We start from the raw sequence: 14,124 nt of genomic DNA, 5'->3' as shown, positions 1-14,124 counted from the left end.
CTGAAGAGCCCACCCTTTGTTCTTGCTGTTCCCAGCACTTGCAAGCGCAGGCACAGGGTGATTGTTGTACATTTTCTGGCCTGAGAAGCTTGGCCTGGCCTGAGATGCATTTGGATGAGCTCATGTGACACTTGTCTGGACCCTGTATTAAGACACCCTGCACAACTTTATCCTTGTTTTCTTCCTGTCTTTCTGCCTCTGTCTCTTCTTTTCTGGGCTTTAACACAGCCGTGTAGTTTTAATTTCTTCTCATTCCCCAAACCTCCCCTTTGCTGTATTCTGCATTTTTTGGAATTGTAATTGGTCCCAGCATATAACACACAACTATAAGCTCTTTCCCCTAACTCCAATAAGAGCTCATACCCAAGTGAAGTAATCTTTCCCACCTGGGCTGCTCCAGTGGTTTCATATCACTTAAATCTCCCTCATGAGTTGAGGACAAGTTCAAGGTAACATCTGCTCAGCTTTATGTTGCTTGTGTTTGTACTGGGGGTCCCTCAGTTCCCATTGTCAAGCAAGTGAAAGGAATGGCTTTGCCAGAGTTCCACATTTTCTGGGAGCATTTCCTGGAAGATAACCAGCTCTGCTGGGCTCACCCTGCTATTAGAAGCCCCATTAAAATCAAGGATGTATGTTCAGTGAATTTATTCTTCTGGACCACTGTGCTTGTTCCACCTTCCTATTTTCCCCTTGAGTTTCTTTGGGAATTCATTTCCCACCTGCTCTTCCATGTTACTGGTGGCACTGGGCTGTGAGACAGGAGCTGAGCTGCTTTGCGCTTGGCAAGCCACAGGCTCTGGTGGTCCTGCACCTTGCAGGGGTCCCACAGCTGGCAGTGGTGGCCTGTCAGCCACGCTGCTGAGTTTCGTTTCAAGTCCTCTGCTGGAAAGAGCCACCAGATTTGCTTTGTGGGGGCTGCTCCTCAAAGGCAAAGTACACCCTCACACAATGCTCTGCCGGCAATGCCCAAAGTCCCTGCAAAAGCTGTTGGCAATGAGGCTCTCCTGCAAAAGCATTTCAGGGGCCTGTTGATCCTGGGATATATATGAAGGTCATCTCCTTTGCCGTATTGCAAGTGTGGTGGGAACTAAAGGGTGTTTTTCTGAAGATTTCTCCTCCTCATGGACTCACATGCCATGCAGAGCTCATTCATCTCTGCAGTGTGCTACTGAATGCCTTGAAGTGAGCCATCATTTCATTTTCGGTGACTTCCTAATGTGTTTGTTCCTTTTTTTCTCCAAGCAACAGCAGAGGCATTGCTGTATTTGGCAAAAGAACAAAGCCTTATTGTTCAAAGCCTGTGCACTCCAGTATCAGCTGAGACAAACACACCATTGCACTCTTAGACCTCCATCTCAAAAGCCAGCTGGACAAAGAGTGAAAAGGCTCAAAATCACAAGTTAGAAAAGCATTTACCTTTATCTTTTCTTTAAAGGACTCTGCCGAGTACAGCTTTATATCTGTGCTTTCTTTCTGTTAGTAACACCTCTCTAGAAACGTGAAAATAGCATCTCTTTCTCTGTTGATTTGTCCCTCCGAGCAGCACAGATTGCTCCCCCTCCAATCGACAGGGCCCATCGTGTTGATTTGCTTATGCAACTCTGTTATCAATGATGTCGGTGTGGCTCTGGTCACACAAAGTGGGCGTGTTATCCTTTTCTTTGCCATTGCCTGGCAGCAACAGCCCTCCCCAGGAGCCTCCTCCACAGGCAGGTGCTGGGGTGATGCCTCAGCTCTTGCACAGCTCAGTGCTAGCCTGGACCCTGGCAGCCAGCAGTGGACGAGTCCCAGGAGGCTGCTGTATCACTGAAACTGCTTTGTGGCCAACCAAAACGTGCAGTGCTAGTATAACATATCTCATATCGATACAATGCCCATTTTTCCTGTCATAATTATGCCTGGTAAAAAGGGCACCTTTCCTGACATGCTTATCTACACCTTAGAAGCGTGAGCCCGGTGTTGCTTTGCCACGGAGTACCTATGCAATTCTCTCTCCATAAGCCAATGTTCTCAGCTTTCAATTATTTTTTGCTGGTTTTCCCAGCTCCTCCTGCAGCCTGGCAGCCACGCTGGCCAGGAGGCACCCAGAAAGAAAGCTTGCACAACATTGATCACACAGTTACTTATCTCTCTGCCCTGGGGTATGTCATGCAGCCCAAAGCCACACTGAGACTTTTTCTGTTGATGTGACAAATTGTAACCTCCTGTTCAATTTCCTGTATGCTAACCCTGCAAAGTGTTTCCTTGCATTTGGGTCTCCTTCTCCCATAGAGGGTCTTAATTTTGGACTACTTCTTTCCTAGACGTATTATTCTGTGTGTCCTTTGAGCTAGGTCATTTTCTCCCCATGCCACGTATCTTTTTTTGTGCTTTTATGTTATTTTCCATTCCTGGCTGGTGACTGCATCTCCTCCCCACTGTAGTATCAGTTGCAGTTTTAATAAACACACTGTCTAATGTTTTTTCTAGATCATTAATGAAGATGGTAAATAAAACTGGAGTTAACACCAGTTTCTGGTAATAACCCTACTGGATGCCTCCCCACAAGCTGACAGCTTTGTCGCTGATCACTATTCATCACCAAGCCTGAGCGTCAGTGTCCCCTTGTGAGGCAATTTATATTCATTTAACACCATTCATCACAAAATTGGAGAAAAACATGGCTAGAAAGGACCTCAAGAGGCTGATTTCAGAAATATTCCAGAAGCTTCCAGCCTGTTTTTAAACACAGGCAAGGATACAAGTTTTATATCCTTGCCAGGCAGGTGGGTTTAGTGTTGGTTAGCCTTCCCCTTTGCCAAGCATCTAACTTTAAGCTCTCTCTCAGCAATCCAAGCACTTCGTTTCTTACCACACTCACAATGGATATAGAGGACTGTCTGGAGGACATTTATTCCCTCCTTCTCTGGAAATAGTATTGTCTCTCCCCTGGTTTCCTTCTTTCTGGAGGAAACAATCCCTATGAGTGTTTCTTTCCAATTCCTCTTTTCTAGACCTCTCATCTCACTTCCTTTCAGACTTTCCTGAGCTGAACAAGTACTGTAGCAGCACTGGGTAAAACTGAGGGCACAGCTGTGTTTTTTACAGGCAGAGCTTTTCTCTGAGTGCACTGATATGGTGACTGCCTTGTGTATGACAAATGGCACTTTTTATTCATTTCAGGTTCCTGCATTGCTGCACTGCTCCACACCTGCCTAATCATCTGTCTCTCATTTTGTCCCTGTGCAGCTGACTATACCCACCTCTGTGCACAACTTTGCTTCTCTCCTTTTTTCTAGACCTTTTCTCTAACATGCCAGGATGATTTTTTTATTCTAGTCCTCTTTCAGGTCTTTGCAGATCCTCTCAGCTTGGTGTCATCTACATATCTGATAAGGATGCCCACTATCTCATAATCCAGCGGCTAGACCCCTGTTGAGCCCTACTCAACCCTTTATTGTATTTTTACAAAAACACTTTCTTTCTGAGCATGTTTTTTCCAACTTGTTTTGCACTCCTTACTTAAGGTAATTTCTCTAGGGCATATTTCCTTAAATTTACCTCTTGTAACACAAAATGAGATGGTACCAGAGATGTACCAAAATCAAGATACAAGAAGTATCCTGCTTTGTCTCTATCCACAAGACCTGTTGCAGGATTAAATTAGGCTGATTTGACATGATTTGCTCCTGGCAAATCAGCACTGGCTGTTCCCCTTCTCCTGGTTGTTTCCTAGGTGCTGATGATTAATTTGTTTAATTATTTGTTCTAGTGCATTTCCAGGAACCGAAATAGAGCTGACTGGCCGTAGCTGCCTCGCTCCTCTTGTTTCTCCTTTCTGCAGCCAGGCAGGGTGCTGCTCTGCGAGGAGCCCCACTGCCCCGTGCTGCTGCTCAGGGTTCATGGAGGGTCCCAGCCTGGGCTGACCCTTCTGTGGGTGCTGCTGCAAAGCCATCAGGCCAGTGCTTGCCTCAGCCTTCCCCTGACCACCAATCTATGGCCAGGATGCCTCCCTGCTCCCTGCCTTCCTGTCCTATGCTAGTTATGTTTCCTTTATCTCTTTCTCAATTTTATGCACCACAGTACATGCTGACCTTTGATGCGAGCCCTGAGCTGTCTGCATGTATCTCAGTTTTTCTGTTTGCTTCCTCCTTCCCTGTGAGACCCCTGAAAACTGACTGACACAGCCAGTTGATCTTTCTCTATATTTCTTAACTTTCAATTTTGCCTCAGCATGACTTAGGTTTGTGCCACTGCAATTTGCTCCTGTAGACTATTCTGAGGTTCTTGAAAGTCTTGGTGCTTCTTTCCCTGAGTGGTTGCTTACCAGTGTGCCGTGTTGCCTGAATATCGGTGGTGCTCAGCACAGCCTCTCAGTGGGGAAATGCAGAAACTCAGACTTTTGATGAAGTTATGAGCCTCACCCACTTTCAACTGGACTTTCCCAAACTGCACAAGACTTCTTGTTTTCGGTAACATCCTTATCTCTTAGCAAAAGTAAGCACAGTGAGCCAAATTCTGACCTCATTTACACCAGTAAAATCTGGACCTGTGCCAGCAAACTGCTGAAGCTGTTTTGGGCTTACAGTGATGAGAATGAAAGCAGCATCTGCCTCATTAATTCCCCCAATCCACAGAAAGTAAATGATTCCAAGAGGAAATAGCTCCACAGAAGGGAGCCCTGGAAAGAATTAGAGACTGACTTAATGGGATTAAGGGGGAAAAATGCTTAAACAAATTAAAATTGATCCTCTCTTCAAAACATTCAAGGTGCCAAAATAAATACAAACACTGTTTTGGGAAGGAAAAGGTTAAAAAGCTATAAAAACAAAATATCTCAGCCTCTTCTAATGATGTCCTGTAGCAGAATGAGCACAAGCCAGAAAGGGTTGCTGAATCAGCAATACCTACCTGCTGCTTGGTGTTTATCCATGGAACTCCAAGGATGGAGGTTCATTTCCTGCTATATCCATGGGGCTCATTCTGCATTTTCAGGTTTGATAAAATACTCCTGGAAACCAGATGGCAATACAAGTAGGCTTGGATGAACAAATGGAAACCCCCTCAGATGCCTCACCAACCTGACATCCAGACCCTAGAGCCATGCTCCAGTTGTTGCTTTGGCTTTCTCTTCTGCAGTTAATTACCATCTTTGCACATTCCTTCACCCATTCCACACTGTGCATGGCACTAGGATCAGGTAGGCCAAAAATGAATATGTGCAAAGAGCCTGTTCCTGATGTGTTGTTAGATATACTAGAAGCTGCATGCATTTGGCCTGCTCTTGCACAGTGATGTGGAAGGGGAAATATCTTGAGCAATTGGCAAAAGCCAGCATGATTCAGGCAGGCAGGTGGCCCCACATGCTGGCTGGGAGAAGGGCAGCAAGGAGTGCAAGGCTCACACTACCTTTTAGTGATAGCTGGAGGCAAGCAGGAGCTGTGACCCACACATGCAAATTGTCTTCACCTGCCTCCAGCAAGGTGCTGTCCCCATTCACCCAGGCACCCTGAGCCACCTGCCAGAAGAGCTGGGGAAATTAATTAAAGAATGGTCAAAACCTCTGAGTGACATGGACATTATTTCTACTTTTAGAGATGAGAGCTCACCACTGCCAAGGGCATTCCAGTACACAGGACATGGACTGTCTACTCTGATGACTTCTGAGGGAGAACAGGGCTTCTTGCAAAGACCCTTACACTGCAAGGTGAGCTTGGCTAAATGAAAGCACATGGAGGCAATATGTGAGAATGCACAAGGGCCAAGAAGCACTCCCTGTGATGGGAGACTACAGAGTGATCTACTTCACATACTTCAGAAATTATAAGGCAACTTGATAACAGTGCTGCAGTGCTTCCATTTAGGAAAAACATAGAATCTGCTAGAAGCAGAGGCAAAACAGATACAGGGGAGAAAAAGAGGGTCTAAATGTTCTATGAGGGTAACAAACAAACAAACAAACAAAGCAAAACAACAACAAATCAAAAAAGCCCAACAAAAAAAGGGCTTTTCTAACATCCTAGTATCCTAGTTAACTCTCCAGACTATTCAGTCTTTATGCCAAGATTAGGTTACATTCTAACAGATGCATCTGCAAATCTGAAAGAAGTTGCAGGCAAGCCTCAGAAATTACTGGGGCGGTGTACCATGGATCTCTTATGCAATAGGTTACACTTGATGATCATGATGGTCTCTTCTGACCTTAAGCAATGAATCCCTGACATTCAGCTGTGCTCAAATGTGCCACTTTATTGTACAGCAGTTTTGGATCAAAAATAGCTATTATCAGTGAAGTAAACAGAAAAATTAACAATGTCGTTGCTCCAGCACCCCTTGTGCTCCTTAATTCGTTGTTTCTTTATTTTATGTTGTCCTTAAATTTTTAGTGTGCTGCAGATCTATGTATTGGATATGCAGAAGCACATTACAGGGGTAATTATAAGGCAGCTGGAGGGTTTTGGCAGCTGGGAAGGGGATAACAAGCACTCTTGGCTCTTTGAGAGGCAGTGTGGGTTTGTGGGAGAGGGATTTTAGCTGAATGATAAGATTGTCAGCAGGGAAAGTCAAAGGGGCTGACAATAGTATTTGCATCATTTTGGAGTTAACCACTTCCAGAAAAGAACATCAGTTTGCAGCAAAATAGAAGCAAGCCATTGTTTACCCTGCAGACTGGTAATCTCTTGAATCTTGCAGGAAAGGGCTTTTTTCAATGCAGCTTTAAACCCAAAGTATAGGCTGTTTTACAGAAGTTTAAAGCCAAATGCTTCTGGAAAGCCACTGTTACAACACAGGGCTCTCTGTGTGTGCTGTAGGAGTCTGCCCTGGTGCAGAACCAGGGTCCACATCCACAGCAGTGCACAGCTGAGGGAGATCTTGCTTCCCTTGCTGCACTTTGCCCCAGTGAGTCTAGCTTGGGGTGTTTGTTCTCCTCAAAGCATAGATACCACTTCTCTGCTCCCTTTTTGCCTGTGAAGAGTTCAGCCTTGCAGCTAGGGAAGGGTGGTCCACATTGGAACCTGGTTTTAGTGAGAGTACAACCAAAGCTGGAGCCAGGGAGGCAGGACCAAGACACATAAGGTGCCTCTCACTACCATTTCAGTTTGGATTAAAGAAACCCATCTCCTGGGCAGGCCACACAACTGGTTTGATGATTCATACCAGGAAAGAGGATTGCAGCATGCAAGCTGGGCTCCTCTCGGGTGACACTGTCCTGGGAGAGGAAATGCAGGTGTGCACCTGAGGTGCTCCAACCTGTGGCTGCTCAGTCACGGGTAAAAGGGACTGACAGTGCACCAGCACTGCCCTTGAGCTGCTTTACTTGCTAAGGCTGATAGAGCCCTTGCCTTCTGTGACTGTGTCAATCAAAATGTCTCTTGTTTCCCAAGATCAGAAGTGGTTAAGTTAATTTATACTTCAGAAGGACCCATCAAAGGAACTGTCTTGGTTACGATGTGATCATCAGGAAGGCCAGAGTGTCTAGCCTCTCTTCTGTGACTGACTGAGGATGTGAGGCTGGCTTTCTGCTGAGAACCAGCTTGTGCCTATCACTCTCTAAGTTTTCCTGCTTAATATCCCTGCCCTGAACCAAAGCTGTGCTAATTTTTTACTAATGTCTGAGTAACAATGTAAGGGAAATATAAAGTGGTGAGGTTACAGAACAGTCCTAGGCTTGGTTGTCAGAAGAATAACCTTTCACTGTCCCTGGTCAACATTGCCATAGAGGTGATTTCCAAGGTGAGCCTTGACCTTCACATTAGTGGAACTATTAGTTCCATTTATTTTAGCAAAATCCTCTCTAAGATGATCATACATTTCCTTTGTCAAACTTAAAATTTCGCTTTGCTTTTATGAGTATAAACTGTTGTTTGAGTTGCTGAATATTTTTGAAGACTGACCCTCCCAATCCACGCTGATGATGAGCAAATTGAATCCTAACTTGTATGTCGTTTCTCCATCAGAGAACAAAGTGCTTTGGCAGTCTGGATCAAAGCACAATGTAAATTCAGGATTACTGTTGTTATAGTGTTATAGTGAAATGAGCTCCTGGAAAAATCATGTTGACTTCTCTTTTGAGATTGCCTGTAACATGGAGCCTTTGATGCCTAATGGCCTGGCACTGTATCTCTTGTAGGTATAGCCTATAAACAGAAATTTGTAATGAATAAGTAAATTTTTATTTTCAGGACCTAAGAACACAAGCTTATACACAAGACACAATGTATATTCTGGGCCCAAACATGTTAGAAAGAGACTAATAGGTGAGGTGTTCTTTTTAATCCAACATGGACATCTTTTACATACTCTCTATCCCATTGCAGATGGATGTTCAGTCAGCCAGATGAGGTGTTAGTTTGGATGGTACATCTTTAAATTTTGTGTTGTTATCAAACTGATGTGAACAAAAATGATACTGTGTATGGCCTCCACAGAAGGGCTAGGGATTATGGTTGAGGAAGAGTCAGGACTCCATGAAGGCTCTAGGGGAAACTTACAGAGTTACTGAAGGGAGGCCACAAGAGATCTGAAGAGGGACTTTTTACAAGGGCATTTAGTGATAGGACATGGGCAAATACTTAATACTGAAAGAGGGCAGGGTTAGATTGGATATTAGGAAGGAATTCTTCACTGTGAGGGTGGTGAGGCACTGGAACAAGCTGTCCAGAGAAGCTGTGGATGCCCCATCCCTGGAAATGTTCAAGACCAGGTTGGATGGGGCTTCAAGGAATGTGGTCTAATTGAAGGTGTCCTTGCCTATTGCAGGAGGTTTGGAACTAAATGATCTTTAAGTTCCCTTCCAACACAAACTATCCTGCAATTCTGTGAAATTCAGTTAGCACTTTACATTATTCTTCCAGGCCAGAGGAAATCTCGTGTGCTGGGAATGCCCTAACTTATATTCCCGATTCCTCCTACATCTGTAAAAGGCTTGGGGGAAAAAACATTTAAAATGGGTTGCTGTTTGCAGTCACTCTTCCATGCAAGGTCCCAAAAATGGTGCTAAGCAGCCCCTGGTTCATGGTAACCTGACACCAAAAGCCATGCTGGTGCTGGCTGGCTGGGGGTCCTACAGAGACAGAGCCAAAAGAAACCTACTTCACCTTCTTGCTTAGTCAGGCACCCCACCTTGTGACTGTCACAGTGTGCCGTGCCCTCACGTTTCTCCTTGTCATTTTCTGAACCTCTGTGCTCCCCAGGCGACTCCAACAGGGATGAGCATATTGCCATGGCAACCAAAATACAGAAGCTGGACAAGGTTTGTTCTCCTAACCGTTCCCAGTCTGTGTCTGTGGGAGCATCTCTGGCACTGGTGCAGGGAGGGGCCCTGGAGGGGACCTGCATGGGGTTGAGTTTCCTAGCAGGAAGAAGCAGAATGTGCAGTCCTCACGAGGCACCTCTCATTAACTCTCCAGGGTGTACAGTAGACAAGAGGATGGAGGGAAGATTTCCTTCTCGTTTTCCACACGTGGGCCGGCATGGCACAGGTGCTGCATGCAGGACACAAAGGCTGAGGCCAGCTTTGTGAGTGACCATCAATACTGGAGCACTGGTGGAAAGCACAGCTCAAAGGAGAGAGCCAGCACCAGCATGGGGTTCCAGGAGAGAAGCACATGCTCCTGCAGGGCAAGTTTCTTTGCCCAGGCTGATGGGGTAGGTTGGGTCTCTCATCTTGTTTTTTTTTGTTTGCAATATTAGAGTCAGTGAAAAGGGAATCTTCCAGCACCTTTGGAAGCCTCTGCAGACCCTTCATCACCAAGGCTTTGCCAGGAGGTCAATATGCTCTCAAATGACTAAAATCCAGGCTTGGGATATGGCTGGAGCAGCCCTGACCCTCCCCCTCCAGGAGCAGCTGCTACTGCACATCAGGAGAGAGGAAGTTAGCGGGGAAACATCGTGAAACTTCTGAAGGTGCTAATTAAACAACTTTAAGTTATAAACATTTTTAATTGGACTCATTTTTGGTGTCACATACTATCTCTTGATGAGACAAGAGCTAAAGCTAAAATTAAAGCTGTTTTAATCTCTCTTTCTCTGCTCCTCCTCTCTACCCTGGTTGTGTTTCTGGTTGCAAAGTAGAAAGAAATCACTGAGGCTTCTGGGCTTTGCTGAAGAATGCTATTTTTAAGGTGTTATATTTGATTTACTTTAAATCTGACCAAAAATTCCACCTTGGGACTAAACCTCCTTTATCAATGTTATAGCTAACTTTCTGCTTTTGCATGCAGATTTTTAAGGAGGAAAAAAAAATTGGGCTTGGAAGAGATGCTAGCTCACCACCTTAATGATGACAGCAGGTATACTGCAGCATACCACTGTCTCCTTGTCATAAATGATACGCCATCATCTTTTTTTCTGTCTTTTTTCTTTTTCCTTTTTTCTTTTTTTTTTATTATTAAATGTTTCTTGAATTACAGAAATGTGTTTGTATTGAATTACAAGATCCAAACACCATCAGGTTTTCCTGTGTGCTCCTTTGTCACTGTCATGGGCTAACCAAAACTCTCCAGGCTTTAACAGAGTGGGGATTGTGGTCCAGACTGTGCAGGTCATACTGTGTTTTGCCCTGGGAATAGTTAAAGACATCCCATTTCAACCTGTCTCTTATGAGCCCACTGCTGCTTCACATGTGATCTCTACTCTGCAAGAACAATTTTAAACCCAAGGTCTTGAAATTATTGACTCTCTGTGAGAGCCTTTCTCCAGGGGCTCAGGAGGACAGAGATGGAAGGGGCTGAAGATTTCACTATCAGTCTCACCTTTTCTCTCCTTGCCCTGCAAGCACTCCTGAATGTGGCACTCTGCTGACAGCAGCGATATTTTGGTCAATGTGCATGTACAGAGATGTCTGCTCATCTGCTGAGCAGCCACTAGCCAGGGATGTGCAGGTCAAAGAGGATGCACACTGGAAGGATGCCTGAGCAGCTGGTAGCAGGTCAAAGGCTGTGCTCCCCACAGGGCAGCTCCTGCCTTTTGGGAGAGGTGGGAGGAGCAGACAGAGCTGCCCTAGGACTGCCCTGTGCTCAGGCTTCAGCTTTGCAGCTGAGGTTTGCTGCTTTTACCTCCCCACTGATGGGGTCTGTACACTGAGCCTCAGGGGGTTTGTAACCTGCCCTGCCAAGAGGAGACAGATATTTCTGGAAACAGCTGTGGTCCTGGCAGCTTCCTCAATTCAGCACTGAGGCTGGGTCTTTCACAGCTTGCATAGCCCCAGTTTGCTTTGGGATTTTTGCTGAAGGGATATGATGCCAAGGGCATTATTTCACTTCCAGGAGGCTGTCTGCCATTTCTATATTATCTCACATGGCCATGGAGCACTGCAGGTAATAGAAACCTTTTGTGTTCATTGATTATTCACAGCAGTTTGCTTTGCTAGGCATCCTCATAGGCCACAGAGCCTGCAGCCTCCCAACATGGGCAAGGGGACACATTTCCTTGCCACAGAGAAGCTGGCTTGAAAATTTCCTTGAAGTGTTCCAGCTCTGCAGATAATGAACACTTGGGTAACTTTGACTTGGGTTCACTCCTTACCAACTGCTCATGCCAGCTCTGGGCCTCCTGGATTCCTCTGGCCCAGCTGCTGCCCCTGAGAGGGTCTGGTAGCCCATTTATGCCAGGACCTTTCCTCCTTACATCCAGCCATGCACTCCATTTGCTAATCCTGATCTCTGCCCTGCATGGAACTGATCTGGGTTCCTGACAATGTGAGCTGGGACCCAGCAAGGCCAGCAAGGAAATGTTGAAACTCAGATATCTCCATTTCACTTTAAATTTTGGGGGGAAATACTGAAAACCTCTTTATGGAGATTGCATTTTTGCAGCAGCCTGTTTCCTCTTTCGCTCTCCTTCTTTGCTCTCCCACCTCTTTGTCTGCTAAATAAAACAACCTACATTTTTGACCTGAATTACTTTATGTGTCCCTGAAGGCATATGCAGCTCCTTGGACTGCAGGAGGGTTTTCTTCTACACTGCAGTCAGATACCATCATTAGAGATGACAGTCAAGCTGGATCCTCCCCCCACAAATCTGAACACTGTATTTTTATTTTGCAATACAAACAATAAACCCCTGGATTTCTGTAGCACTGGCTGTCAGGGAGAAGATTGGGCTGCATTGCAAACAGGCAGGCATCAATCCTGTAGGCAAAATACCTCCCTGTTTCTGCAGGTGAGAACTGGAAAAGAAAAAAAATTGCCAGCATCACTTAGCAAGGGCCTGGATCTGCCTGCACCTGCATTTACATTAATCAGGAGTACTCCAGTGCTGTTAGCAGGCAAACCAGCAGCACACCAAAGCCAGCACCCCAATCTGAAGATGGCTCCTCCAGCCCCTGCAGTGCTCCTTCCCCTCTGCCCTGCTAGTGCCTCTCTCTGGTGACCAAACTTCCCCAGGCTCCCCGGAGGGCATCCAAGGACCACGAAGCTCAGAGCAGCAGCAGGACAATGGGGTGGGGTGTCCTTTTCTTTTCCTTCACCTCTCTGCTGCTGAGGCTAAGGGAGCAGCTAAAGCCTGCAGAGAGCCTGTGGGTCAGGCCTTAGCAAAGCCCCACACAAAGCACGTTTTCTGAGTGGTGAGTTTTTTGAAAGGACAATGAAATTTCTCATTCTAGCTCATTTTAACACTCTGCCTCTAACATGCATGGCAGACTTGCTGAATTAAACCAGCCATGCTAATTTCTCTTGTTACAGCAGCCCTATGTAACACACAAAATGCTCCGCTTTAGAGGATGATATTATAAAGAAGGACACTGTAATTTAGTGGCTCATTTAATGTGAACCAGGAGAAATATGAGGCATGCCAATGCTGCAGTGGGGCTCTATTTATATCCTTTTTGGTGTGCAGTATGATTTATAATAAAGGATCATTTTTATATAGTATTAGCATGGTAATGGAGCTTACTGGGTTACCATGTCTGAAGTTAGAAAATATTGTATTAGAAGAAGCTCTGCAAACGCCATGTAAGAATAGCCCTTTCTACAATATTAAATCATTATTCCAAGCTTTTAAAAATAAATATTAATGCACTCTATTTACCTAGGAATCCAGGCTTTTATCAGTGCAGCAGGAGGATCTACCTCTCAGAGTTCAAAAGGTTTGTGTAGCCTCACAGGGTTCATTTTGTGGCTCCCTGCCACACTGCTCAGCACCCTGTGGTACCCTGTGGCACCCTCCGCATCCTCCTCTGCCAGGAGCCCAGGAGGGGGCAAAAGGCAGAGAAAGCAGAAGAGCCATGTTCTTCTGAGGAGCTGGTATCACAGCTTATGAGAAGTATTCCCTTCTTCTGCTCCCCTGTGCATGAAGCCCTGTGGTCCCCTGCAAGTGTCCCCTGCCTTGGGGATGTTGGTGGGGAGGAGGAAGGGCCAGGATTTACCCCCTTAGAGGTCTTTTGGAGGCCACACAGTAAGTAAGTAGTGGAGCCAGGATGAGAGCAGAGCCACTCCTGGCACCTCGCCCTCTGCATGATTCAGAGCTTGTTTCAGAAGCAAGCGGACTGCATAAAATTTCATTTGTCCACCTAGAAAGCAACGTGTTCTGCTTCCCATTTAAAGCCTGGGAACCTCATGATGATTCAGAGCACATACAGGAATGCACCTCTACACTGATTTTAGTGCGGGTACCACAGAGTGTACCAGTGATTAGTTCTGCCATGCACGTGGGCAAAGGAACAAAATTTGATTTAGAAACAAGAGGGCAACTAATCAGCTGGAGGATGCCAGCAAGAACCTTTGCAAACATCACTTCCACTGGAACTTAAGTGCAAGGTGGGGAGATATGAAAGGTTTTCTTTAAAGCATGGAGGTTGCTAGTGTTGCTCCACCCTTGAGGAAAGATGCTGGGCAGGGAGGAGCTGCAGGAGGCCACAGTGCCCCTGCTGCTGAGCCCCAGTGCCAGAGTGCCTCTGACCAGCTGCAGAGCTGAGGCTTGCCCTTTGGGGTAACAGTTTGATTATTTTCAATGCTGGTGGGGCTGATGGTGCATTGGCCATCCTGGACCAACCTGCAGGAAGGGCAGCCATGAGGAAACCACCCTTGGCACCATTCATAACACTGCATGCAGCTGGCAGACTGTGCCAGCACGTGCTCCCAGCCCGTGCTCCCTCCAGGTTCAGGACAAGATGGATGTCACCCTGCAGCCTCCAGCACATGATGT

At 46.0% G+C, this 14,124-nt stretch overlaps 1 long non-coding RNA gene across 2 annotated transcripts in view; it reads left to right on the top strand.

Moving 5' to 3' along the window:
• The window catches only part of LOC120501454, a 125,990-nt gene extending 115,706 nt beyond the window's left edge, over positions 1-10,284 (top strand). For both annotated transcript variants that reach the window (XR_005627295.1, XR_005627296.1), the window contains exons 3-5: positions 5,575-5,686; positions 9,174-9,232; positions 9,390-10,284. This is a non-coding gene — a long non-coding RNA (uncharacterized LOC120501454). The remainder of the gene's footprint in view (positions 1-5,574; positions 5,687-9,173; positions 9,233-9,389) is intronic.
• The last annotated feature ends 3,840 nt before the right edge of the window (positions 10,285-14,124 follow it).

The sequence above is a fragment of the Passer montanus genome, unplaced genomic scaffold (assembly GCF_014805655.1).
Source record: "Passer montanus isolate IOZ18808 unplaced genomic scaffold, ASM1480565v1 scaffold2, whole genome shotgun sequence".
In the NCBI taxonomy this organism is placed as follows: domain Eukaryota; kingdom Metazoa; phylum Chordata; class Aves; order Passeriformes; family Passeridae; genus Passer; species Passer montanus.
Note: the sequence above shows the minus strand (reverse complement) of the source record. Positions and strands in the feature narration are given on the sequence as shown.